At 46.2% G+C, this 27874-nt stretch overlaps 12 non-coding genes and 1 pseudogene across 12 annotated transcripts; all 13 read left to right on the top strand.

Moving 5' to 3' along the window:
- Nucleotides 1–229: 229 nt before the first annotated feature.
- On the top strand, nt 230–420 carry LOC130324687 (U2 spliceosomal RNA). The gene has a single exon (XR_008869643.1). It is a non-coding gene; the product is annotated as a U2 spliceosomal RNA (small nuclear RNA).
- A 2088-nt stretch (nt 421–2508) lies between these two features.
- On the top strand, nt 2509–2699 carry LOC130324686 (U2 spliceosomal RNA). The gene has a single exon (XR_008869642.1). It is a non-coding gene; the product is annotated as a U2 spliceosomal RNA (small nuclear RNA).
- A 2092-nt stretch (nt 2700–4791) lies between these two features.
- LOC130324685 (U2 spliceosomal RNA) lies at nt 4792–4982 on the top strand. Its single transcript, XR_008869641.1, has one exon. It is a non-coding gene; the product is annotated as a U2 spliceosomal RNA (small nuclear RNA).
- A 2099-nt stretch (nt 4983–7081) lies between these two features.
- Nucleotides 7082–7272, top strand: LOC130324684 (U2 spliceosomal RNA). The gene has a single exon (XR_008869640.1). It is a non-coding gene; the product is annotated as a U2 spliceosomal RNA (small nuclear RNA).
- Nucleotides 7273–9354: 2082 nt separating this feature from the next.
- Nucleotides 9355–9545, top strand: LOC130324683 (U2 spliceosomal RNA). Its single transcript, XR_008869639.1, has one exon. It is a non-coding gene; the product is annotated as a U2 spliceosomal RNA (small nuclear RNA).
- A 2110-nt stretch (nt 9546–11655) lies between these two features.
- On the top strand, nt 11656–11846 carry LOC130324681 (U2 spliceosomal RNA). Its single transcript, XR_008869638.1, has one exon. It is a non-coding gene; the product is annotated as a U2 spliceosomal RNA (small nuclear RNA).
- Nucleotides 11847–13938: 2092 nt separating this feature from the next.
- Nucleotides 13939–14129, top strand: LOC130324680 (U2 spliceosomal RNA). Its single transcript, XR_008869637.1, has one exon. It is a non-coding gene; the product is annotated as a U2 spliceosomal RNA (small nuclear RNA).
- Nucleotides 14130–16219: 2090 nt separating this feature from the next.
- Nucleotides 16220–16410, top strand: LOC130324678 (U2 spliceosomal RNA). The gene has a single exon (XR_008869635.1). It is a non-coding gene; the product is annotated as a U2 spliceosomal RNA (small nuclear RNA).
- Nucleotides 16411–18502: 2092 nt separating this feature from the next.
- LOC130324677 (U2 spliceosomal RNA) lies at nt 18503–18693 on the top strand. The gene has a single exon (XR_008869634.1). It is a non-coding gene; the product is annotated as a U2 spliceosomal RNA (small nuclear RNA).
- A 2095-nt stretch (nt 18694–20788) lies between these two features.
- On the top strand, nt 20789–20979 carry LOC130324676 (U2 spliceosomal RNA). Its single transcript, XR_008869633.1, has one exon. It is a non-coding gene; the product is annotated as a U2 spliceosomal RNA (small nuclear RNA).
- A 2098-nt stretch (nt 20980–23077) lies between these two features.
- Nucleotides 23078–23268, top strand: LOC130324675 (U2 spliceosomal RNA). The gene has a single exon (XR_008869632.1). It is a non-coding gene; the product is annotated as a U2 spliceosomal RNA (small nuclear RNA).
- Nucleotides 23269–25364: 2096 nt separating this feature from the next.
- On the top strand, nt 25365–25524 carry LOC130324785 (U2 spliceosomal RNA; annotated as a pseudogene).
- Nucleotides 25525–26219: 695 nt separating this feature from the next.
- LOC130324779 (U2 spliceosomal RNA) lies at nt 26220–26404 on the top strand. Its single transcript, XR_008869726.1, has one exon. It is a non-coding gene; the product is annotated as a U2 spliceosomal RNA (small nuclear RNA).
- Nucleotides 26405–27874: the final 1470 nt, after the last annotated feature.

Below are 27874 nucleotides of genomic sequence, written 5' to 3'. Positions count from 1 at the left end.
GGCAAATCCGGGTTATGGATTGCATTTAAAAAGGCCCCGTGGGAGTGCAATGGGCCCCTGTCTTGCTGCTTAGCAATAATGGTATGGGTTTAGGTTCTGCTGTGTGTACTGGTGGTTGACTGCCCCCCAGCCCAGAGTGTGCATGGAAAATTGTCTGGCAGCCTCCCTGACAGCAAGCAGTGATAGTGCCCATGAAGGGGACCTTGTTGGGCCCGCCCCTTTCACGGTTATCGCTTCTCGGCCTTTTGGCTAAGATCAAGTGTAGTATCTGTTCTTATCAGTTTAATATCTGATACGTCCCCTATCTGGGGACCATATATTAAATGGATTTTTGAGAACGGGGGCCGATTTCGAAGCTTGCTTCCGTCGCCCTATGCATTGACCCGATATGGCAGTATCTTCGGGTACAGTGCACCACCCCCTTACAGGGTTAAAAAGAAAGATTCCTACTTTCATTGCTACCTGCTTGCTGGCTAGCCAGCTAGCCAGCCCTGTGGGCCTTGCTGCTGCTGCTGCTGCTGCTGCTGCAGCCAAAAAACAAAAGGTGGTGCTGCTGCTGCTTCTGCTGCTTCTGCTTGTGTCTGGCCGCTGTTGGAGCGTCCAGGCACAGGACTTCTGCTGCTGCTGACTAAATGGCCTCCTTAATTGGATCATTTGAGTAGCCAGCACACCTGTGCAGGTAGGGCATGACATGATAGGCAGCTGCCTTGATAGCGGGTGGGTGCTGAATGTTCCTAATTGACAAAATAAGATTAATGCTTATGAAGAAATATAAAATCTCATCCCTTCCCCAATATCGCGCCACACCCCTACCCCTTAATTCCCTGGTTGAACTTGATGGACATATGTCTTTTTTCGACCGTACTAACTATGTAACTATGTAACATAACATGGGGGGGTCTCCTGGCTGTTCACACAGGTGTGTCATTGCTGTACATTGACCATGCATTGCTTCTGTGGTATTGCAAAGGCAAAGACAAATGCTTCCAGCCATCCATTGCACTAATGGATTGGTCATCAGCTGGCTGTCTATGTCCCGCATCAATATAGACCAAAGTACAGAGGGTTAGGCTATGCTATAGTGCACCTACCTGATGCATCAGAAGGTGCGAGGCCCTTGCTAAATTCTGTGCACAGACTTTGAGATCTATGCTTTAGACTGTATCTAAACCTGCTCCAACATGGACTGACATTCTGGCCTACTTTCAGCCGATGCGACTTGTCTGTCGCTGAACAGTCGCTTTTTATGTATTCAGCACCTATGTATAATGTTGTAAAAATGCTCTAGAAGCTAAAGTCGCAGAAATGTCACACATATTTGGCCTGCAACTTTCTGTGCGACAAATTCAGACAGGAAAAATCAGTATAAATCCTTAGAAAATTATCCCCCAGTGTCTCCATCTGCTGGCGGTATTGAATAAGCATTGCTGCACTGATGGGGTATGCATTAGACGAAAAAAAAGAAGAAAAAGAAGAATAATACGCCCAGAAAAGAGGCGAAAAGGAGAAAAACGTAAAAAAACGTGAAAAAAAAGTAAGAGGAAGAGAAGGGAAAAAAAGGTGGAAATGGGTTTAAAAGTGATTTCGGCGGAGAAATATATATATATATATATATATATATATATATATATATATACGCGCACACACACACATATATATAAACGTATTCTCCGTTGAGATATTGCAGCCGCTGCTGTGTCCAGGCCCAGGAGCCTTAGCACTGTGCTGTGATGTCACTCAATACCACTGACATCACTAGGTGTAAACAACATCTCTCCTTTGCTGTGTATGTGACTATGGAGCTGTTTGGTGATGTCGTCTATTATGGCCTTCATAGAAGCAACAGGAGATTGTTGCATCCATCTAGAACCCTCAGAACTACAGTGCTATGATGTCACTCACTTCCACAGGCCTTGCAGAGTGTAAACAACAACAACCCAGCTTTGTTGTGTATGTAACCATAGGGATTGTGATGTCACCTAGAACCTTCACAGCAGCGACAGCTTTATGAGGAGCATCAGCACTGCTCTGCCTGAGCAGAACCATCACCGCCATAGGTTGTCAAATAACCCGGATTTAACCCACACAGGTAAGTCCAATGGGGTGCAGGCATGTCCTCTATGCTTACAGCTTCCCGTGGGTGTTGGTTTGATACCGTTTGGGGACAGCCAAGGAGGCATCTGCAGGCAACAAAGGTAGGTGTGTGCTTGTGTGTGTGTTTCCTATGCAGATCCTAAGCCCAGTGTCACATGCAAGTAGGAGGAGTAAGAAGGGTTCCTGGCAAATCCGGGTTATGGATTGCATTTAAAAAGGCCCCGTGGGAGTGCAATGGGCCCCTGTCTTGCTGCTTAGCAATAATGGTATGGGTTTAGGTTCTGCTGTGTGTACTGGTGGTTGACTGCCCCCCAGCCCAGAGTGTGCATGGAAAATTGTCTGGCAGCCTCCCTGACAGCAAGCAGTGATAGTGCCCATGAAGGGGACCTTGTTGGGCCCGCCCCTTTCACGGTTATCGCTTCTCGGCCTTTTGGCTAAGATCAAGTGTAGTATCTGTTCTTATCAGTTTAATATCTGATACGTCCCCTATCTGGGGACCATATATTAAATGGATTTTTGAGAACGGGGGCCGATTTCGAAGCTTGCTTCCGTCGCCCTATGCATTGACCCGATATGGCAGTATCTTCGGGTACAGTGCACCACCCCCTTACAGGGTTAAAAAGAAAGATTCCTACTTTCATTGCTACCTGCTTGCTGGCTAGCCAGCTAGCCAGCCCTGTGGGCCTTGCTGCTGCTGCTGCTGCTGCTGCTGCAGCCAAAAAACAAAAGGTGGTGCTGCTGCTGCTTCTGCTGCTTCTGCTTGTGTCTGGCCGCTGTTGGAGCGTCCAGGCACAGGACTTCTGCTGCTGCTGACTAAATGGCCTCCTTAATTGGATCATTTGAGTAGCCAGCACACCTGTGCAGGTAGGGCATGACATGATAGGCAGCTGCCTTGATAGCGGGTGGGTGCTGAATGTTCCTAATTGACAAAATAAGATTAATGCTTATGAAGAAATATAAAATCTCATCCCTTCCCCAATATCGCGCCACACCCCTACCCCTTAATTCCCTGGTTGAACTTGATGGACATATGTCTTTTTTCGACCGTACTAACTATGTAACTATGTAACATAACATGGGGGGGTCTCCTGGCTGTTCACACAGGTGTGTCATTGCTGTACATTGACCATGCATTGCTTCTGTGGTATTGCAAAGGCAAAGACAAATGCTTCCAGCCATCCATTGCACTAATGGATTGGTCATCAGCTGGCTGTCTATGTCCCGCATCAATATAGACCAAAGTACAGAGGGTTAGGCTATGCTATAGTGCACCTACCTGATGCATCAGAAGGTGCGAGGCCCTTGCTAAATTCTGTGCACAGACTTTGAGATCTATGCTTTAGACTGTATCTAAACCTGCTCCAACATGGACTGACATTCTGGCCTACTTTCAGCCGATGCGACTTGTCTGTCGCTGAACAGTCGCTTTTTATGTATTCAGCACCTATGTATAATGTTGTAAAAATGCTCTAGAAGCTAAAGTCGCAGAAATGTCACACATATTTGGCCTGCAACTTTCTGTGCGACAAATTCAGACAGGAAAAATCAGTATAAATCCTTAGAAAATTATCCCCCAGTGTCTCCATCTGCTGGCGGTATTGAATAAGCATTGCTGCACTGATGGGGTATGCATTAGACGAAAAAAAAGAAGAAAAAGAAGAATAATACGCCCAGAAAAGAGGCGAAAAGGAGAAAAACGTAAAAAAACGTGAAAAAAAAGTAAGAGGAAGAGAAGGGAAAAAAAGGTGGAAATGGGTTTAAAAGTGATTTCGGCGGAGAAATATATATATATATATATATATATATATATATATATATATATATACGCGCACACACACACATATATATAAACGTATTCTCCGTTGAGATATTGCAGCCGCTGCTGTGTCCAGGCCCAGGAGCCTTAGCACTGTGCTGTGATGTCACTCAATACCACTGACATCACTAGGTGTAAACAACATCTCTCCTTTGCTGTGTATGTGACTATGGAGCTGTTTGGTGATGTCGTCTATTATGGCCTTCATAGAAGCAACAGGAGATTGTTGCATCCATCTAGAACCCTCAGAACTACAGTGCTATGATGTCACTCACTTCCACAGGCCTTGCAGAGTGTAAACAACAACAACCCAGCTTTGTTGTGTATGTAACCATAGGGATTGTGATGTCACCTAGAACCTTCACAGCAGCGACAGCTTTATGAGGAGCATCAGCACTGCTCTGCCTGAGCAGAACCATCACCGCCATAGGTTGTCAAATAACCCGGATTTAACCCACACAGGTAAGTCCAATGGGGTGCAGGCATGTCCTCTATGCTTACAGCTTCCCGTGGGTGTTGGTTTGATACCGTTTGGGGACAGCCAAGGAGGCATCTGCAGGCAACAAAGGTAGGTGTGTGCTTGTGTGTGTGTTTCCTATGCAGATCCTAAGCCCAGTGTCACATGCAAGTAGGAGGAGTAAGAAGGGTTCCTGGCAAATCCGGGTTATGGATTGCATTTAAAAAGGCCCCGTGGGAGTGCAATGGGCCCCTGTCTTGCTGCTTAGCAATAATGGTATGGGTTTAGGTTCTGCTGTGTGTACTGGTGGTTGACTGCCCCCCAGCCCAGAGTGTGCATGGAAAATTGTCTGGCAGCCTCCCTGACAGCAAGCAGTGATAGTGCCCATGAAGGGGACCTTGTTGGGCCCGCCCCTTTCACGGTTATCGCTTCTCGGCCTTTTGGCTAAGATCAAGTGTAGTATCTGTTCTTATCAGTTTAATATCTGATACGTCCCCTATCTGGGGACCATATATTAAATGGATTTTTGAGAACGGGGGCCGATTTCGAAGCTTGCTTCCGTCGCCCTATGCATTGACCCGATATGGCAGTATCTTCGGGTACAGTGCACCACCCCCTTACAGGGTTAAAAAGAAAGATTCCTACTTTCATTGCTACCTGCTTGCTGGCTAGCCAGCTAGCCAGCCCTGTGGGCCTTGCTGCTGCTGCTGCTGCTGCTGCTGCAGCCAAAAAACAAAAGGTGGTGCTGCTGCTGCTTCTGCTGCTTCTGCTGCTTCTGCTTGTGTCTGGCCGCTGTTGGAGCGTCCAGGCACAGGACTTCTGCTGCTGCTGACTAAATGGCCTCCTTAATTGGATCATTTGAGTAGCCAGCACACCTGTGCAGGTAGGGCATGACATGATAGGCAGCTGCCTTGATAGCGGGTGGGTGCTGAATGTTCCTAATTGACAAAATAAGATTAATGCTTATGAAGAAATATAAAATCTCATCCCTTCCCCAATATCGCGCCACACCCCTACCCCTTAATTCCCTGGTTGAACTTGATGGACATATGTCTTTTTTCGACCGTACTAACTATGTAACTATGTAACATAACATGGGGGGGTCTCCTGGCTGTTCACACAGGTGTGTCATTGCTGTACATTGACCATGCATTGCTTCTGTGGTATTGCAAAGGCAAAGACAAATGCTTCCAGCCATCCATTGCACTAATGGATTGGTCATCAGCTGGCTGTCTATGTCCCGCATCAATATAGACCAAAGTACAGAGGGTTAGGCTATGCTATAGTGCACCTACCTGATGCATCAGAAGGTGCGAGGCCCTTGCTAAATTCTGTGCACAGACTTTGAGATCTATGCTTTAGACTGTATCTAAACCTGCTCCAACATGGACTGACATTCTGGCCTACTTTCAGCCGATGCGACTTGTCTGTCGCTGAACAGTCGCTTTTTATGTATTCAGCACCTATGTATAATGTTGTAAAAATGCTCTAGAAGCTAAAGTCGCAGAAATGTCACACATATTTGGCCTGCAACTTTCTGTGCGACAAATTCAGACAGGAAAAATCAGTATAAATCCTTAGAAAATTATCCCCCAGTGTCTCCATCTGCTGGCGGTATTGAATAAGCATTGCTGCACTGATGGGGTATGCATTAGACGAAAAAAAAGAAGAAAAAGAAGAATAATACGCCCAGAAAAGAGGCGAAAAGGAGAAAAACGTAAAAAAACGTGAAAAAAAAGTAAGAGGAAGAGAAGGGAAAAAAAGGTGGAAATGGGTTTAAAAGTGATTTCGGCGGAGAAATATATATATATATATATATATATATATATATATATATATATACGCGCACACACACACATATATATAAACGTATTCTCCGTTGAGATATTGCAGCCGCTGCTGTGTCCAGGCCCAGGAGCCTTAGCACTGTGCTGTGATGTCACTCAATACCACTGACATCACTAGGTGTAAACAACATCTCTCCTTTGCTGTGTATGTGACTATGGAGCTGTTTGGTGATGTCGTCTATTATGGCCTTCATAGAAGCAACAGGAGATTGTTGCATCCATCTAGAACCCTCAGAACTACAGTGCTATGATGTCACTCACTTCCACAGGCCTTGCAGAGTGTAAACAACAACAACCCAGCTTTGTTGTGTATGTAACCATAGGGATTGTGATGTCACCTAGAACCTTCACAGCAGCGACAGCTTTATGAGGAGCATCAGCACTGCTCTGCCTGAGCAGAACCATCACCGCCATAGGTTGTCAAATAACCCGGATTTAACCCACACAGGTAAGTCCAATGGGGTGCAGGCATGTCCTCTATGCTTACAGCTTCCCGTGGGTGTTGGTTTGATACCGTTTGGGGACAGCCAAGGAGGCATCTGCAGGCAACAAAGGTAGGTGTGTGCTTGTGTGTGTGTTTCCTATGCAGATCCTAAGCCCAGTGTCACATGCAAGTAGGAGGAGTAAGAAGGGTTCCTGGCAAATCCGGGTTATGGATTGCATTTAAAAAGGCCCCGTGGGAGTGCAATGGGCCCCTGTCTTGCTGCTTAGCAATAATGGTATGGGTTTAGGTTCTGCTGTGTGTACTGGTGGTTGACTGCCCCCCAGCCCAGAGTGTGCATGGAAAATTGTCTGGCAGCCTCCCTGACAGCAAGCAGTGATAGTGCCCATGAAGGGGACCTTGTTGGGCCCGCCCCTTTCACGGTTATCGCTTCTCGGCCTTTTGGCTAAGATCAAGTGTAGTATCTGTTCTTATCAGTTTAATATCTGATACGTCCCCTATCTGGGGACCATATATTAAATGGATTTTTGAGAACGGGGGCCGATTTCGAAGCTTGCTTCCGTCGCCCTATGCATTGACCCGATATGGCAGTATCTTCGGGTACAGTGCACCACCCCCTTACAGGGTTAAAAAGAAAGATTCCTACTTTCATTGCTACCTGCTTGCTGGCTAGCCAGCTAGCCAGCCCTGTGGGCCTTGCTGCTGCTGCTGCTGCTGCTGCTGCAGCCAAAAAACAAAAGGTGGTGCTGCTGCTGCTTCTGCTGCTTCTGCTTGTGTCTGGCCGCTGTTGGAGCGTCCAGGCACAGGACTTCTGCTGCTGCTGACTAAATGGCCTCCTTAATTGGATCATTTGAGTAGCCAGCACACCTGTGCAGGTAGGGCATGACATGATAGGCAGCTGCCTTGATAGCGGGTGGGTGCTGAATGTTCCTAATTGACAAAATAAGATTAATGCTTATGAAGAAATATAAAATCTCATCCCTTCCCCAATATCGCGCCACACCCCTACCCCTTAATTCCCTGGTTGAACTTGATGGACATATGTCTTTTTTCGACCGTACTAACTATGTAACTATGTAACATAACATGGGGGGGTCTCCTGGCTGTTCACACAGGTGTGTCATTGCTGTACATTGACCATGCATTGCTTCTGTGGTATTGCAAAGGCAAAGACAAATGCTTCCAGCCATCAATTGCACTAATGGATTGGTCATCAGCTGGCTGTCTATGTCTCGCATCAATATAGACCAAAGTACAGAGGGTTAGGCTATGCTATAGTGCACCTACCTGATGCATCAGAAGGTGCGAGGCCCTTGCTAAATTCTGTGCACAGACTTTGAGATCTATGCTTTAGACTGTATCTAAACCTGCTCCAACATGGACTGACATTCTGGCCTACTTTCAGCCGATGCGACTTGTCTGTCGCTGAACAGTCGCTTTTTATGTATTCAGCACCTATGTATAATGTTGTAAAAATGCTCTAGAAGCTAAAGTCGCAGAAATGTCACACATATTTGGCCTGCAACTTTCTGTGCGACAAATTCAGACAGGAAAAATCAGTATAAATCCTTAGAAAATTATCCCCCAGTGTCTCCATCTGCTGGCGGTATTGAATAAGCATTGCTGCACTGATGGGGTATGCATTAGACGAAAAAAAAGAAGAAAAAGAAGAATAATACGCCCAGAAAAGAGGCGAAAAGGAGAAAAATGTAAAAAAACTTGAAAAAAAAGTAAGAGGAAGAGAAGGGAAAAAAAGGTGGAAATGGGTTTAAAAGTGATTTCGGCGGAGAAATATATATATATATATATATATATATATATATATACGCGCACACACACACATATATATAAACGTATTCTCCGTTGAGATATTGCAGCCGCTGCTGTGTCCAGGCCCAGGAGCCTTAGCACTGTGCTGTGATGTCACTCAATACCACTGACATCACTAGGTGTAAACAACATCTCTCCTTTGCTGTGTATGTGACTATGGAGCTGTTTGGTGATGTCGTCTATTATGGCCTTCATAGAAGCAACAGGAGATTGTTGCATCCATCTAGAACCCTCAGAACTACAGTGCTATGATGTCACTCACTTCCACAGGCCTTGCAGAGTGTAAACAACAACAACCCAGCTTTGTTGTGTATGTAACCATAGGGATTGTGATGTCACCTAGAACCTTCACAGCAGCGACAGCTTTATGAGGAGCATCAGCACTGCTCTGCCTGAGCAGAACCATCACCGCCATAGGTTGTCAAATAACCCGGATTTAACCCACACAGGTAAGTCCAATGGGGTGCAGGCATGTCCTCTATGCTTACAGCTTCCCGTGGGTGTTGGTTTGATACCGTTTGGGGACAGCCAAGGAGGCATCTGCAGGCAACAAAGGTAGGTGTGTGCTTGTGTGTGTGTTTCCTATGCAGATCCTAAGCCCAGTGTCACATGCAAGTAGGAGGAGTAAGAAGGGTTCCTGGCAAATCCGGGTTATGGATTGCATTTAAAAAGGCCCCGTGGGAGTGCAATGGGCCCCTGTCTTGCTGCTTAGCAATAATGGTATGGGTTTAGGTTCTGCTGTGTGTACTGGTGGTTGACTGCCCCCCAGCCCAGAGTGTGCATGGAAAATTGTCTGGCAGCCTCCCTGACAGCAAGCAGTGATAGTGCCCATGAAGGGGACCTTGTTGGGCCCGCCCCTTTCACGGTTATCGCTTCTCGGCCTTTTGGCTAAGATCAAGTGTAGTATCTGTTCTTATCAGTTTAATATCTGATACGTCCCCTATCTGGGGACCATATATTAAATGGATTTTTGAGAACGGGGGCCGATTTCGAAGCTTGCTTCCGTCGCCCTATGCATTGACCCGATATGGCAGTATCTTCGGGTACAGTGCACCACCCCCTTACAGGGTTAAAAAGAAAGATTCCTACTTTCATTGCTACCTGCTTGCTGGCTAGCCAGCTAGCCAGCCCTGTGGGCCTTGCTGCTGCTGCTGCTGCTGCAGCCAAAAAACAAAAGGTGGTGCTGCTGCTGCTTCTGCTGCTTCTGCTTGTGTCTGGCCGCTGTTGGAGCGTCCAGGCACAGGACTTCTGCTGCTGCTGACTAAATGGCCTCCTTAATTGGATCATTTGAGTAGCCAGCACACCTGTGCAGGTAGGGCATGACATGATAGGCAGCTGCCTTGATAGCGGGTGGGTGCTGAATGTTCCTAATTGACAAAATAAGATTAATGCTTATGAAGAAATATAAAATCTCATCCCTTCCCCAATATCGCGCCACACCCCTACCCCTTAATTCCCTGGTTGAACTTGATGGACATATGTCTTTTTTCGACCGTACTAACTATGTAACTATGTAACATAACATGGGGGGGTCTCCTGGCTGTTCACACAGGTGTGTCATTGCTGTACATTGACCATGCATTGCTTCTGTGGTATTGCAAAGGCAAAGACAAATGCTTCCAGCCATCCATTGCACTAATGGATTGGTCATCAGCTGGCTGTCTATGTCCCGCATCAATATAGACCAAAGTACAGAGGGTTAGGCTATGCTATAGTGCACCTACCTGATGCATCAGAAGGTGCGAGGCCCTTGCTAAATTCTGTGCACAGACTTTGAGATCTATGCTTTAGACTGTATCTAAACCTGCTCCAACATGGACTGACATTCTGGCCTACTTTCAGCCGATGCGACTTGTCTGTCGCTGAACAGTCGCTTTTTATGTATTCAGCACCTATGTATAATGTTGTAAAAATGCTCTAGAAGCTAAAGTCGCAGAAATGTCACACATATTTGGCCTGCAACTTTCTGTGCGACAAATTCAGACAGGAAAAATCAGTATAAATCCTTAGAAAATTATCCCCCAGTGTCTCCATCTGCTGGCGGTATTGAATAAGCATTGCTGCACTGATGGGGTATGCATTAGACGAAAAAAAAGAAGAAAAAGAAGAATAATACGCCCAGAAAAGAGGCGAAAAGGAGAAAAACGTAAAAAAACGTGAAAAAAAAGTAAGAGGAAGAGAAGGGAAAAAAAGGTGGAAATGGGTTTAAAAGTGATTTCGGCGGAGATATATATATATATATATATATATATATATATATATATATATATATACGCGCACACACACACATATATATAAACGTATTCTCCGTTGAGATATTGCAGCCGCTGCTGTGTCCAGGCCCAGGAGCCTTAGCACTGTGCTGTGATGTCACTCAATACCACTGACATCACTAGGTGTAAACAACATCTCTCCTTTGCTGTGTATGTGACTATGGAGCTGTTTGGTGATGTCGTCTATTATGGCCTTCATAGAAGCAACAGGAGATTGTTGCATCCATCTAGAACCCTCAGAACTACAGTGCTATGATGTCACTCACTTCCACAGGCCTTGCAGAGTGTAAACAACAACAACCCAGCTTTGTTGTGTATGTAACCATAGGGATTGTGATGTCACCTAGAACCTTCACAGCAGCGACAGCTTTATGAGGAGCATCAGCACTGCTCTGCCTGAGCAGAACCATCACCGCCATAGGTTGTAGAACCATCACCGCCATAGGTTGTCAAATAACCCGGATTTAACCCACACAGGTAAGTCCAATGGGGTGCAGGCATGTCCTCTATGCTTACAGCTTCCCGTGGGTGTTGGTTTGATACCGTTTGGGGACAGCCAAGGAGGCATCTGCAGGCAACAAAGGTAGGTGTGTGCTTGTGTGTGTGTTTCCTATGCAGATCCTAAGCCCAGTGTCACATGCAAGTAGGAGGAGTAAGAAGGGTTCCTGGCAAATCCGGGTTATGGATTGCATTTAAAAAGGCCCCGTGGGAGTGCAATGGGCCCCTGTCTTGCTGCTTAGCAATAATGGTATGGGTTTAGGTTCTGCTGTGTGTACTGGTGGTTGACTGCCCCCCAGCCCAGAGTGTGCATGGAAAATTGTCTGGCAGCCTCCCTGACAGCAAGCAGTGATAGTGCCCATGAAGGGGACCTTGTTGGGCCCGCCCCTTTCACGGTTATCGCTTCTCGGCCTTTTGGCTAAGATCAAGTGTAGTATCTGTTCTTATCAGTTTAATATCTGATACGTCCCCTATCTGGGGACCATATATTAAATGGATTTTTGAGAACGGGGGCCGATTTCGAAGCTTGCTTCCGTCGCCCTATGCATTGACCCGATATGGCAGTATCTTCGGGTACAGTGCACCACCCCCTTACAGGGTTAAAAAGAAAGATTCCTACTTTCATTGCTACCTGCTTGCTGGCTAGCCAGCTAGCCAGCCCTGTGGGCCTTGCTGCTGCTGCTGCTGCTGCTGCTGCAGCCAAAAAACAAAAGGTGGTGCTGCTGCTGCTTCTGCTGCTTCTGCTTGTGTCTGGCCGCTGTTGGAGCGTCCAGGCACAGGACTTCTGCTGCTGCTGACTAAATGGCCTCCTTAATTGGATCATTTGAGTAGCCAGCACACCTGTGCAGGTAGGGCATGACATGATAGGCAGCTGCCTTGATAGCGGGTGGGTGCTGAATGTTCCTAATTGACAAAATAAGATTAATGCTTATGAAGAAATATAAAATCTCATCCCTTCCCCAATATCGCGCCACACCCCTACCCCTTAATTCCCTGGTTGAACTTGATGGACATATGTCTTTTTTCGACCGTACTAACTATGTAACTATGTAACATAACATGGGGGGGTCTCCTGGCTGTTCACACAGGTGTGTCATTGCTGTACATTGACCATGCATTGCTTCTGTGGTATTGCAAAGGCAAAGACAAATGCTTCCAGCCATCCATTGCACTAATGGATTGGTCATCAGCTGGCTGTCTATGTCCCGCATCAATATAGACCAAAGTACAGAGGGTTAGGCTATGCTATAGTGCACCTACCTGATGCATCAGAAGGTGCGAGGCCCTTGCTAAATTCTGTGCACAGACTTTGAGATCTATGCTTTAGACTGTATCTAAACCTGCTCCAACATGGACTGACATTCTGGCCTACTTTCAGCCGATGCGACTTGTCTGTCGCTGAACAGTCGCTTTTTATGTATTCAGCACCTATGTATAATGTTGTAAAAATGCTCTAGAAGCTAAAGTCGCAGAAATGTCACACATATTTGGCCTGCAACTTTCTGTGCGACAAATTCAGACAGGAAAAATCAGTATAAATCCTTAGAAAATTATCCCCCAGTGTCTCCATCTGCTGGCGGTATTGAATAAGCATTGCTGCACTGATGGGGTATGCATTAGACGAAAAAAAAGAAGAAAAAGAAGAATAATACGCCCAGAAAAGAGGCGAAAAGGAGAAAAACGTAAAAAAACGTGAAAAAAAAGTAAGAGGAAGAGAAGGGAAAAAAAGGTGGAAATGGGTTTAAAAGTGATTTCGGCGGAGAAATATATATATATATATATATATATATATATATATATATATATATACGCGCACACACACACATATATATAAACGTATTCTCCGTTGAGATATTGCAGCCGCTGCTGTGTCCAGGCCCAGGAGCCTTAGCACTGTGCTGTGATGTCACTCAATACCACTGACATCACTAGGTGTAAACAACATCTCTCCTTTGCTGTGTATGTGACTATGGAGCTGTTTGGTGATGTCGTCTATTATGGCCTTCATAGAAGCAACAGGAGATTGTTGCATCCATCTAGAACCCTCAGAACTACAGTGCTATGATGTCACTCACTTCCACAGGCCTTGCAGAGTGTAAACAACAACAACCCAGCTTTGTTGTGTATGTAACCATAGGGATTGTGATGTCACCTAGAACCTTCACAGCAGCGACAGCTTTATGAGGAGCATCAGCACTGCTCTGCCTGAGCAGAACCATCACCGCCATAGGTTGTCAAATAACCCGGATTTAACCCACACAGGTAAGTCCAATGGGGTGCAGGCATGTCCTCTATGCTTACAGCTTCCCGTGGGTGTTGGTTTGATACCGTTTGGGGACAGCCAAGGAGGCATCTGCAGGCAACAAAGGTAGGTGTGTGCTTGTGTGTGTGTTTCCTATGCAGATCCTAAGCCCAGTGTCACATGCAAGTAGGAGGAGTAAGAAGGGTTCCTGGCAAATCCGGGTTATGGATTGCATTTAAAAAGGCCCCGTGGGAGTGCAATGGGCCCCTGTCTTGCTGCTTAGCAATAATGGTATGGGTTTAGGTTCTGCTGTGTGTACTGGTGGTTGACTGCCCCCCAGCCCAGAGTGTGCATGGAAAATTGTCTGGCAGCCTCCCTGACAGCAAGCAGTGATAGTGCCCATGAAGGGGACCTTGTTGGGCCCGCCCCTTTCACGGTTATCGCTTCTCGGCCTTTTGGCTAAGATCAAGTGTAGTATCTGTTCTTATCAGTTTAATATCTGATACGTCCCCTATCTGGGGACCATATATTAAATGGATTTTTGAGAACGGGGGCCGATTTCGAAGCTTGCTTCCGTCGCCCTATGCATTGACCCGATATGGCAGTATCTTCGGGTACAGTGCACCACCCCCTTACAGGGTTAAAAAGAAAGATTCCTACTTTCATTGCTACCTGCTTGCTGGCTAGCCAGCTAGCCAGCCCTGTGGGCCTCTGCTGCTGCTGCTGCTGCTGCTGCAGCCAAAAAACAAAAGGTGGTGCTGCTGCTGCTTCTGCTGCTTCTGCTTGTGTCTGGCCGCTGTTGGAGCGTCCAGGCACAGGACTTCTGCTGCTGCTGACTAAATGGCCTCCTTAATTGGATCATTTGAGTAGCCAGCACACCTGTGCAGGTAGGGCATGACATGATAGGCAGCTGCCTTGATAGCGGGTGGGTGCTGAATGTTCCTAATTGACAAAATAAGATTAATGCTTATGAAGAAATATAAAATCTCATCCCTTCCCCAATATCGCGCCACACCCCTACCCCTTAATTCCCTGGTTGAACTTGATGGACATATGTCTTTTTTCGACCGTACTAACTATGTAACTATGTAACATAACATGGGGGGGTCTCCTGGCTGTTCACACAGGTGTGTCATTGCTGTACATTGACCATGCATTGCTTCTGTGGTATTGCAAAGGCAAAGACAAATGCTTCCAGCCATCCATTGCACTAATGGATTGGTCATCAGCTGGCTGTCTATGTCCCGCATCAATATAGACCAAAGTACAGAGGGTTAGGCTATGCTATAGTGCACCTACCTGATGCATCAGAAGGTGCGAGGCCCTTGCTAAATTCTGTGCACAGACTTTGAGATCTATGCTTTAGACTGTATCTAAACCTGCTCCAACATGGACTGACATTCTGGCCTACTTTCAGCCGATGCGACTTGTCTGTCGCTGAACAGTCGCTTTTTATGTATTCAGCACCTATGTATAATGTTGTAAAAATGCTCTAGAAGCTAAAGTCGCAGAAATGTCACACATATTTGGCCTGCAACTTTCTGTGCGACAAATTCAGACAGGAAAAATCAGTATAAATCCTTAGAAAATTATCCCCCAGTGTCTCCATCTGCTGGCGGTATTGAATAAGCATTGCTGCACTGATGGGGTATGCATTAGACGAAAAAAAAGAAGAAAAAGAAGAATAATACGCCCAGAAAAGAGGCGAAAAGGAGAAAAACGTAAAAAAACGTGAAAAAAAAGTAAGAGGAAGAGAAGGGAAAAAAAGGTGGAAATGGGTTTAAAAGTGATTTCGGCGGAGAAATATATATATATATATATATATATATATATATATATATATATATACGCGCACACACACACATATATATAAACGTATTCTCCGTTGAGATATTGCAGCCGCTGCTGTGTCCAGGCCCAGGAGCCTTAGCACTGTGCTGTGATGTCACTCAATACCACTGACATCACTAGGTGTAAACAACATCTCTCCTTTGCTGTGTATGTGACTATGGAGCTGTTTGGTGATGTCGTCTATTATGGCCTTCATAGAAGCAACAGGAGATTGTTGCATCCATCTAGAACCCTCAGAACTACAGTGCTATGATGTCACTCACTTCCACAGGCCTTGCAGAGTGTAAACAACAACAACCCAGCTTTGTTGTGTATGTAACCATAGGGATTGTGATGTCACCTAGAACCTTCACAGCAGCGACAGCTTTATGAGGAGCATCAGCACTGCTCTGCCTGAGCAGAACCATCACCGCCATAGGTTGTCAAATAACCCGGATTTAACCCACACAGGTAAGTCCAATGGGGTGCAGGCATGTCCTCTATGCTTACAGCTTCCCGTGGGTGTTGGTTTGATACCGTTTGGGGACAGCCAAGGAGGCATCTGCAGGCAACAAAGGTAGGTGTGTGCTTGTGTGTGTGTTTCCTATGCAGATCCTAAGCCCAGTGTCACATGCAAGTAGGAGGAGTAAGAAGGGTTCCTGGCAAATCCGGGTTATGGATTGCATTTAAAAAGGCCCCGTGGGAGTGCAATGGGCCCCTGTCTTGCTGCTTAGCAATAATGGTATGGGTTTAGGTTCTGCTGTGTGTACTGGTGGTTGACTGCCCCCCAGCCCAGAGTGTGCATGGAAAATTGTCTGGCAGCCTCCCTGACAGCAAGCAGTGATAGTGCCCATGAAGGGGACCTTGTTGGGCCCGCCCCTTTCACGGTTATCGCTTCTCGGCCTTTTGGCTAAGATCAAGTGTAGTATCTGTTCTTATCAGTTTAATATCTGATACGTCCCCTATCTGGGGACCATATATTAAATGGATTTTTGAGAACGGGGGCCGATTTCGAAGCTTGCTTCCGTCGCCCTATGCATTGACCCGATATGGCAGTATCTTCGGGTACAGTGCACCACCCCCTTACAGGGTTAAAAAGAAAGATTCCTACTTTCATTGCTACCTGCTTGCTGGCTAGCCAGCTAGCCAGCCCTGTGGGCCTTGCTGCTGCTGCTGCTGCTGCTGCTGCAGCCAAAAAACAAAAGGTGGTGCTGCTGCTGCTTCTGCTGCTTCTGCTTGTGTCTGGCCGCTGTTGGAGCGTCCAGGCACAGGACTTCTGCTGCTGCTGACTAAATGGCCTCCTTAATTGGATCATTTGAGTAGCCAGCACACCTGTGCAGGTAGGGCATGACATGATAGGCAGCTGCCTTGATAGCGGGTGGGTGCTGAATGTTCCTAATTGACAAAATAAGATTAATGCTTATGAAGAAATATAAAATCTCATCCCTTCCCCAATATCGCGCCACACCCCTACCCCTTAATTCCCTGGTTGAACTTGATGGACATATGTCTTTTTTCGACCGTACTAACTATGTAACTATGTAACATAACATGGGGGGGTCTCCTGGCTGTTCACACAGGTGTGTCATTGCTGTACATTGACCATGCATTGCTTCTGTGGTATTGCAAAGGCAAAGACAAATGCTTCCAGCCATCCATTGCACTAATGGATTGGTCATCAGCTGGCTGTCTATGTCCCGCATCAATATAGACCAAAGTACAGAGGGTTAGGCTATGCTATAGTGCACCTACCTGATGCATCAGAAGGTGCGAGGCCCTTGCTAAATTCTGTGCACAGACTTTGAGATCTATGCTTTAGACTGTATCTAAACCTGCTCCAACATGGACTGACATTCTGGCCTACTTTCAGCCGATGCGACTTGTCTGTCGCTGAACAGTCGCTTTTTATGTATTCAGCACCTATGTATAATGTTGTAAAAATGCTCTAGAAGCTAAAGTCGCAGAAATGTCACACATATTTGGCCTGCAACTTTCTGTGCGACAAATTCAGACAGGAAAAATCAGTATAAATCCTTAGAAAATTATCCCCCAGTGTCTCCATCTGCTGGCGGTATTGAATAAGCATTGCTGCACTGATGGGGTATGCATTAGACGAAAAAAAAGAAGAAAAAGAAGAATAATACGCCCAGAAAAGAGGCGAAAAGGAGAAAAACGTAAAAAAACGTGAAAAAAAAGTAAGAGGAAGAGAAGGGAAAAAAAGGTGGAAATGGGTTTAAAAGTGATTTCGGCGGAGAAATATATATATATATATATATATATATATATATATATATATATATACGCGCACACACACACATATATATAAACGTATTCTCCGTTGAGATATTGCAGCCGCTGCTGTGTCCAGGCCCAGGAGCCTTAGCACTGTGCTGTGATGTCACTCAATACCACTGACATCACTAGGTGTAAACAACATCTCTCCTTTGCTGTGTATGTGACTATGGAGCTGTTTGGTGATGTCGTCTATTATGGCCTTCATAGAAGCAACAGGAGATTGTTGCATCCATCTAGAACCCTCAGAACTACAGTGCTATGATGTCACTCACTTCCACAGGCCTTGCAGAGTGTAAACAACAACAACCCAGCTTTGTTGTGTATGTAACCATAGGGATTGTGATGTCACCTAGAACCTTCACAGCAGCGACAGCTTTATGAGGAGCATCAGCACTGCTCTGCCTGAGCAGAACCATCACCGCCATAGGTTGTCAAATAACCCGGATTTAACCCACACAGGTAAGTCCAATGGGGTGCAGGCATGTCCTCTATGCTTACAGCTTCCCGTGGGTGTTGGTTTGATACCGTTTGGGGACAGCCAAGGAGGCATCTGCAGGCAACAAAGGTAGGTGTGTGCTTGTGTGTGTGTTTCCTATGCAGATCCTAAGCCCAGTGTCACATGCAAGTAGGAGGAGTAAGAAGGGTTCCTGGCAAATCCGGGTTATGGATTGCATTTAAAAAGGCCCCGTGGGAGTGCAATGGGCCCCTGTCTTGCTGCTTAGCAATAATGGTATGGGTTTAGGTTCTGCTGTGTGTACTGGTGGTTGACTGCCCCCCAGCCCAGAGTGTGCATGGAAAATTGTCTGGCAGCCTCCCTGACAGCAAGCAGTGATAGTGCCCATGAAGGGGACCTTGTTGGGCCCGCCCCTTTCACGGTTATCGCTTCTCGGCCTTTTGGCTAAGATCAAGTGTAGTATCTGTTCTTATCAGTTTAATATCTGATACGTCCCCTATCTGGGGACCATATATTAAATGGATTTTTGAGAACGGGGGCCGATTTCGAAGCTTGCTTCCGTCGCCCTATGCATTGACCCGATATGGCAGTATCTTCGGGTACAGTGCACCACCCCCTTACAGGGTTAAAAAGAAAGATTCCTACTTTCATTGCTACCTGCTTGCTGGCTAGCCAGCTAGCCAGCCCTGTGGGCCTCTGCTGCTGCTGCTGCTGCTGCTGCTGCAGCCAAAAAACAAAAGGTGGTGCTGCTGCTGCTTCTGCTGCTTCTGCTTGTGTCTGGCCGCTGTTGGAGCGTCCAGGCACAGGACTTCTGCTGCTGCTGACTAAATGGCCTCCTTAATTGGATCATTTGAGTAGCCAGCACACCTGTGCAGGTAGGGCATGACATGATAGGCAGCTGCCTTGATAGCGGGTGGGTGCTGAATGTTCCTAATTGACAAAATAAGATTAATGCTTATGAAGAAATATAAAATCTCATCCCTTCCCCAATATCGCGCCACACCCCTACCCCTTAATTCCCTGGTTGAACTTGATGGACATATGTCTTTTTTCGACCGTACTAACTATGTAACTATGTAACATAACATGGGGGGGTCTCCTGGCTGTTCACACAGGTGTGTCATTGCTGTACATTGACCATGCATTGCTTCTGTGGTATTGCAAAGGCAAAGACAAATGCTTCCAGCCATCCATTGCACTAATGGATTGGTCATCAGCTGGCTGTCTATGTCCCGCATCAATATAGACCAAAGTACAGAGGGTTAGGCTATGCTATAGTGCACCTACCTGATGCATCAGAAGGTGCGAGGCCCTTGCTAAATTCTGTGCACAGACTTTGAGATCTATGCTTTAGACTGTATCTAAACCTGCTCCAACATGGACTGACATTCTGGCCTACTTTCAGCCGATGCGACTTGTCTGTCGCTGAACAGTCGCTTTTTATGTATTCAGCACCTATGTATAATGTTGTAAAAATGCTCTAGAAGCTAAAGTCGCAGAAATGTCACACATATTTGGCCTGCAACTTTCTGTGCGACAAATTCAGACAGGAAAAATCAGTATAAATCCTTAGAAAATTATCCCCCAGTGTCTCCATCTGCTGGCGGTATTGAATAAGCATTGCTGCACTGATGGGGTATGCATTAGACGAAAAAAAAGAAGAAAAAGAAGAATAATACGCCCAGAAAAGAGGCGAAAAGGAGAAAAACGTAAAAAAACGTGAAAAAAAAGTAAGAGGAAGAGAAGGGAAAAAAAGGTGGAAATGGGTTTAAAAGTGATTTCGGCGGAGAAATATATATATATATATATATATATATATATATATATATATATATATACGCGCACACACACACATATATATAAACGTATTCTCCGTTGAGATATTGCAGCCGCTGCTGTGTCCAGGCCCAGGAGCCTTAGCACTGTGCTGTGATGTCACTCAATACCACTGACATCACTAGGTGTAAACAACATCTCTCCTTTGCTGTGTATGTGACTATGGAGCTGTTTGGTGATGTCGTCTATTATGGCCTTCATAGAAGCAACAGGAGATTGTTGCATCCATCTAGAACCCTCAGAACTACAGTGCTATGATGTCACTCACTTCCACAGGCCTTGCAGAGTGTAAACAACAACAACCCAGCTTTGTTGTGTATGTAACCATAGGGATTGTGATGTCACCTAGAACCTTCACAGCAGCGACAGCTTTATGAGGAGCATCAGCACTGCTCTGCCTGAGCAGAACCATCACCGCCATAGGTTGTCAAATAACCCGGATTTAACCCACACAGGTAAGTCCAATGGGGTGCAGGCATGTCCTCTATGCTTACAGCTTCCCGTGGGTGTTGGTTTGATACCGTTTGGGGACAGCCAAGGAGGCATCTGCAGGCAACAAAGGTAGGTGTGTGCTTGTGTGTGTGTTTCCTATGCAGATCCTAAGCCCAGTGTCACATGCAAGTAGGAGGAGTAAGAAGGGTTCCTGGCAAATCCGGGTTATGGATTGCATTTAAAAAGGCCCCGTGGGAGTGCAATGGGCCCCTGTCTTGCTGCTTAGCAATAATGGTATGGGTTTAGGTTCTGCTGTGTGTACTGGTGGTTGACTGCCCCCCAGCCCAGAGTGTGCATGGAAAATTGTCTGGCAGCCTCCCTGACAGCAAGCAGTGATAGTGCCCATGAAGGGGACCTTGTTGGGCCCGCCCCTTTCACGGTTATCGCTTCTCGGCCTTTTGGCTAAGATCAAGTGTAGTATCTGTTCTTATCAGTTTAATATCTGATACGTCCCCTATCTGGGGACCATATATTAAATGGATTTTTGAGAACGGGGGCCGATTTCGAAGCTTGCTTCCGTCGCCCTATGCATTGACCCGATATGGCAGTATCTTCGGGTACAGTGCACCACCCCCTTACAGGGTTAAAAAGAAAGATTCCTACTTTCATTGCTACCTGCTTGCTGGCTAGCCAGCTAGCCAGCCCTGTGGGCCTTGCTGCTGCTGCTGCTGCTGCTGCTGCAGCCAAAAAACAAAAGGTGGTGCTGCTGCTGCTTCTGCTGCTTCTGCTTGTGTCTGGCCGCTGTTGGAGCGTCCAGGCACAGGACTTCTGCTGCTGCTGACTAAATGGCCTCCTTAATTGGATCATTTGAGTAGCCAGCACACCTGTGCAGGTAGGGCATGACATGATAGGCAGCTGCCTTGATAGCGGGTGGGTGCTGAATGTTCCTAATTGACAAAATAAGATTAATGCTTATGAAGAAATATAAAATCTCATCCCTTCCCCAATATCGCGCCACACCCCTACCCCTTAATTCCCTGGTTGAACTTGATGGACATATGTCTTTTTTCGACCGTACTAACTATGTAACTATGTAACATAACATGGGGGGGTCTCCTGGCTGTTCACACAGGTGTGTCATTGCTGTACATTGACCATGCATTGCTTCTGTGGTATTGCAAAGGCAAAGACAAATGCTTCCAGCCATCCATTGCACTAATGGATTGGTCATCAGCTGGCTGTCTATGTCCCGCATCAATATAGACCAAAGTACAGAGGGTTAGGCTATGCTATAGTGCACCTACCTGATGCATCAGAAGGTGCGAGGCCCTTGCTAAATTCTGTGCACAGACTTTGAGATCTATGCTTTAGACTGTATCTAAACCTGCTCCAACATGGACTGACATTCTGGCCTACTTTCAGCCGATGCGACTTGTCTGTCGCTGAACAGTCGCTTTTTATGTATTCAGCACCTATGTATAATGTTGTAAAAATGCTCTAGAAGCTAAAGTCGCAGAAATGTCACACATATTTGGCCTGCAACTTTCTGTGCGACAAATTCAGACAGGAAAAATCAGTATAAATCCTTAGAAAATTATCCCCCAGTGTCTCCATCTGCTGGCGGTATTGAATAAGCATTGCTGCACTGATGGGGTATGCATTAGACGAAAAAAAAGAAGAAAAAGAAGAATAATACGCCCAGAAAAGAGGCGAAAAGGAGAAAAACGTAAAAAAACGTGAAAAAAAAGTAAGAGGAAGAGAAGGGAAAAAAAGGTGGAAATGGGTTTAAAAGTGATTTCGGCGGAGATATATATATATATATATATATATATATATATATATATATATATATATATATACGCGCACACACACACATATATATAAACGTATTCTCCGTTGAGATATTGCAGCCGCTGCTGTGTCCAGGCCCAGGAGCCTTAGCACTGTGCTGTGATGTCACTCAATACCACTGACATCACTAGGTGTAAACAACATCTCTCCTTTGCTGTGTATGTGACTATGGAGCTGTTTGGTGATGTCGTCTATTATGGCCTTCATAGAAGCAACAGGAGATTGTTGCATCCATCTAGAACCCTCAGAACTACAGTGCTATGATGTCACTCACTTCCACAGGCCTTGCAGAGTGTAAACAACAACAACCCAGCTTTGTTGTGTATGTAACCATAGGGATTGTGATGTCACCTAGAACCTTCACAGCAGCGACAGCTTTATGAGGAGCATCAGCACTGCTCTGCCTGAGCAGAACCATCACCGCCATAGGTTGTCAAATAACCCGGATTTAACCCACACAGGTAAGTCCAATGGGGTGCAGGCATGTCCTCTATGCTTACAGCTTCCCGTGGGTGTTGGTTTGATACCGTTTGGGGACAGCCAAGGAGGCATCTGCAGGCAACAAAGGTAGGTGTGTGCTTGTGTGTGTGTTTCCTATGCAGATCCTAAGCCCAGTGTCACATGCAAGTAGGAGGAGTAAGAAGGGTTCCTGGCAAATCCGGGTTATGGATTGCATTTAAAAAGGCCCCGTGGGAGTGCAATGGGCCCCTGTCTTGCTGCTTAGCAATAATGGTATGGGTTTAGGTTCTGCTGTGTGTACTGGTGGTTGACTGCCCCCCAGCCCAGAGTGTGCATGGAAAATTGTCTGGCAGCCTCCCTGACAGCAAGCAGTGATAGTGCCCATGAAGGGGACCTTGTTGGGCCCGCCCCTTTCACGGTTATCGCTTCTCGGCCTTTTGGCTAAGATCAAGTGTAGTATCTGTTCTTATCAGTTTAATATCTGATACGTCCCCTATCTGGGGACCATATATTAAATGGATTTTTGAGAACGGGGGCCGATTTCGAAGCTTGCTTCCGTCGCCCTATGCATTGACCCGATATGGCAGTATCTTCGGGTACAGTGCACCACCCCCTTACAGGGTTAAAAAGAAAGATTCCTACTTTCATTGCTACCTGCTTGCTGGCTAGCCAGCTAGCCAGCCCTGTGGGCCTTGCTGCTGCTGCTGCTGCTGCTGCTGCAGCCAAAAAACAAAAGGTGGTGCTGCTGCTGCTTCTGCTGCTTCTGCTTGTGTCTGGCCGCTGTTGGAGCGTCCAGGCACAGGACTTCTGCTGCTGCTGACTAAATGGCCTCCTTAATTGGATCATTTGAGTAGCCAGCACACCTGTGCAGGTAGGGCATGACATGATAGGCAGCTGCCTTGATAGCGGGTGGGTGCTGAATGTTCCTAATTGACAAAATAAGATTAATGCTTATGAAGAAATATAAAATCTCATCCCTTCCCCAATATCGCGCCACACCCCTACCCCTTAATTCCCTGGTTGAACTTGATGGACATATGTCTTTTTTCGACCGTACTAACTATGTAACTATGTAACATAACATGGGGGGGTCTCCTGGCTGTTCACACAGGTGTGTCATTGCTGTACATTGACCATGCATTGCTTCTGTGGTATTGCAAAGGCAAAGACAAATGCTTCCAGCCATCCATTGCACTAATGGATTGGTCATCAGCTGGCTGTCTATGTCCCGCATCAATATAGACCAAAGTACAGAGGGTTAGGCTATGCTATAGTGCACCTACCTGATGCATCAGAAGGTGCGAGGCCCTTGCTAAATTCTGTGCACAGACTTTGAGATCTATGCTTTAGACTGTATCTAAACCTGCTCCAACATGGACTGACATTCTGGCCTACTTTCAGCCGATGCGACTTGTCTGTCGCTGAACAGTCGCTTTTTATGTATTCAGCACCTATGTATAATGTTGTAAAAATGCTCTAGAAGCTAAAGTCGCAGAAATGTCACACATATTTGGCCTGCAACTTTCTGTGCGACAAATTCAGACAGGAAAAATCAGTATAAATCCTTAGAAAATTATCCCCCAGTGTCTCCATCTGCTGGCGGTATTGAATAAGCATTGCTGCACTGATGGGGTATGCATTAGACGAAAAAAAAGAAGAAAAAGAAGAATAATACGCCCAGAAAAGAGGCGAAAAGGAGAAAAACGTAAAAAAACGTGAAAAAAAAGTAAGAGGAAGAGAAGGGAAAAAAAGGTGGAAATGGGTTTAAAAGTGATTTCGGCGGAGAAATATATATATATATATATATATATATATATATATATATATATATATATACGCGCACACACACACATATATATAAACGTATTCTCCGTTGAGATATTGCAGCCGCTGCTGTGTCCAGGCCCAGGAGCCTTAGCACTGTGCTGTGATGTCACTCAATACCACTGACATCACTAGGTGTAAACAACATCTCTCCTTTGCTGTGTATGTGACTATGGAGCTGTTTGGTGATGTCGTCTATTATGGCCTTCATAGAAGCAACAGGAGATTGTTGCATCCATCTAGAACCCTCAGAACTACAGTGCTATGATGTCACTCACTTCCACAGGCCTTGCAGAGTGTAAACAACAACAACCCAGCTTTGTTGTGTATGTAACCATAGGGATTGTGATGTCACCTAGAACCTTCACAGCAGCGACAGCTTTATGAGGAGCATCAGCACTGCTCTGCCTGAGCAGAACCATCACCGCCATAGGTTGTCAAATAACCCGGATTTAACCCACACAGGTAAGTCCAATGGGGTGCAGGCATGTCCTCTATGCTTACAGCTTCCCGTGGGTGTTGGTTTGATACCGTTTGGGGACAGCCAAGGAGGCATCTGCAGGCAACAAAGGTAGGTGTGTGCTTGTGTGTGTGTTTCCTATGCAGATCCTAAGCCCAGTGTCACATGCAAGTAGGAGGAGTAAGAAGGGTTCCTGGCAAATCCGGGTTATGGATTGCATTTAAAAAGGCCCCGTGGGAGTGCAATGGGCCCCTGTCTTGCTGCTTAGCAATAATGGTATGGGTTTAGGTTCTGCTGTGTGTACTGGTGGTTGACTGCCCCCCAGCCCAGAGTGTGCATGGAAAATTGTCTGGCAGCCTCCCTGACAGCAAGCAGTGATAGTGCCCATGAAGGGGACCTTGTTGGGCCCGCCCCTTTCACGGTTATCGCTTCTCGGCCTTTTGGCTAAGATCAAGTGTAGTATCTGTTCTTATCAGTTTTCATGCTGGTGGGGATGGGTGCTGCATGGAGGATGCAGGTGTACCAGGGCTTTCCGGGGCTGGTTCTGAGGAATCAGCTCGACGGCTGCCCCGATGTGACCTGTTCCCTTCGGGTCTCGCCATGAGGCTGAGAGGGTCTAGAACCGAGGTACTTTTGTGCCTCGGGGAGTGGTGACCCCGAGGTGCCGAAACTCACTGGGAGAATAGACTCACTGAGTTGAAGCACGGGCACCATAATCTCTTCACCTTGTGGCACTCACCTCTTGATTCCCGGCCTTCTGGCTAGGATCAGAGAAATTTTTATAGATCCGGCCGGATGTCCGGGCAGTATATCTGCACACATTCACTTATTTATTTATTTTTTGTCTCACTGTGTCACTTTTTGCGTGTTGTGTGTTCACAGGATTTGTCAGGATGCGGTAGCCCTTCTGGGTGTCCCTCCTGGCGGTCTAGGGGAGGTGTGTGTGGCCATTAGGTTCCGCACCTCCCTGCAAACACCCCGGGTACTCCTGCTTTGGCAGGGTACCTACCGTAATCGGCTCTGCGGGCAGATACCTTGGCTAACGCCAAGGGGGATGCCGGGAGCATTTGTGGTCCCCTAGTAGCTTCGGCGAAAAGGGACATCGAACCTGGAACCTCGCAGGTACCTTTTGGTCCGGAGGCGAAGGGTAAGGTTTGTTGGGGGGCCTCTCTCCTATCGGAGAAGGGCTTGCGATAGACCGCATCCTTTGTGCACGTTTTTTTTTAGTGTAACACGTTTGCACTTTTTCTTGCACTTTGGGTGAATCGAAAGCACGTTCCTCGGCTTTAGATAAAAAAAAAAAAAAAAAAATCTGTTCTTATCAGTTTAATATCTGATACGTCCCCTATCTGGGGACCATATATTAAATGGATTTTTGAGAACGGGGGCCGATTTCGAAGCTTGCTTCCGTCGCCCTATGCATTGACCCGATATGGCAGTATCTTCGGGTACAGTGCACCACCCCCTTACAGGGTTAAAAAGAAAGATTCCTACTTTCATTGCTACCTGCTTGCTGGCTAGCCAGCTAGCCAGCCCTGTGGGCCTTGCTGCTGCTGCTGCTGCTGCTGCTGCAGCCAAAAAACAAAAGGTGGTGCTGCTGCTGCTTCTGCTGCTTCTGCTTGTGTCTGGCCGCTGTTGGAGCGTCCAGGCACAGGACTTCTGCTGCTGCTGACTAAATGGCCTCCTTAATTGGATCATTTGAGTAGCCAGCACACCTGTGCAGGTAGGGCATGACATGATAGGCAGCTGCCTTGATAGCGGGTGGGTGCTGAATGTTCCTAATTGACAAAATAAGATTAATGCTTATGAAGAAATATAAAATCTCATCCCTTCCCCAATATCGCGCCACACCCCTACCCCTTAATTCCCTGGTTGAACTTGATGGACATATGTCTTTTTTCGACCGTACTAACTATGTAACTATGTAACATAACATGGGGGGGTCTCCTGGCTGTTCACACAGGTGTGTCATTGCTGTACATTGACCATGCATTGCTTCTGTGGTATTGCAAAGGCAAAGACAAATGCTTCCAGCCATCCATTGCACTAATGGATTGGTCATCAGCTGGCTGTCTATGTCCCGCATCAATATAGACCAAAGTACAGAGGGTTAGGCTATGCTATAGTGCACCTACCTGATGCATCAGAAGGTGCGAGGCCCTTGCTAAATTCTGTGCACAGACTTTGAGATCTATGCTTTAGACTGTATCTAAACCTGCTCCAACATGGACTGACATTCTGGCCTACTTTCAGCCGATGCGACTTGTCTGTCGCTGAACAGTCGCTTTTTATGTATTCAGCACCTATGTATAATGTTGTAAAAATGCTCTAGAAGCTAAAGTCGCAGAAATGTCACACATATTTGGCCTGCAACTTTCTGTGCGACAAATTCAGACAGGAAAAATCAGTATAAATCCTTAGAAAATTATCCCCCAGTGTCTCCATCTGCTGGCGGTATTGAATAAGCATTGCTGCACTGATGGGGTATGCATTAGACGAAAAAAAAGAAGAAAAAGAAGAATAATACGCCCAGAAAAGAGGCGAAAAGGAGAAAAACGTAAAAAAACGTGAAAAAAAAGTAAGAGGAAGAGAAGGGAAAAAAAGGTGGAAATGGGTTTAAAAGTGATTTCGGCGGAGAAATATATATATATATATATATATATATATATATATATATATATATACGCGCACACACACACATATATATAAACGTATTCTCCGTTGAGATATTGCAGCCGCTGCTGTGTCCAGGCCCAGGAGCCTTAGCACTGTGCTGTGATGTCACTCAATACCACTGACATCACTAGGTGTAAACAACATCTCTCCTTTGCTGTGTATGTGACTATGGAGCTGTTTGGTGATGTCGTCTATTATGGCCTTCATAGAAGCAACAGGAGATTGTTGCATCCATCTAGAACCCTCAGAACTACAGTG

Source organism: Hyla sarda, unplaced genomic scaffold (assembly GCF_029499605.1).
Source record: "Hyla sarda isolate aHylSar1 unplaced genomic scaffold, aHylSar1.hap1 scaffold_266, whole genome shotgun sequence".
NCBI lineage: Eukaryota > Metazoa > Chordata > Amphibia > Anura > Hylidae > Hyla > Hyla sarda.
Note: the sequence above shows the minus strand (reverse complement) of the source record. Positions and strands in the feature narration are given on the sequence as shown.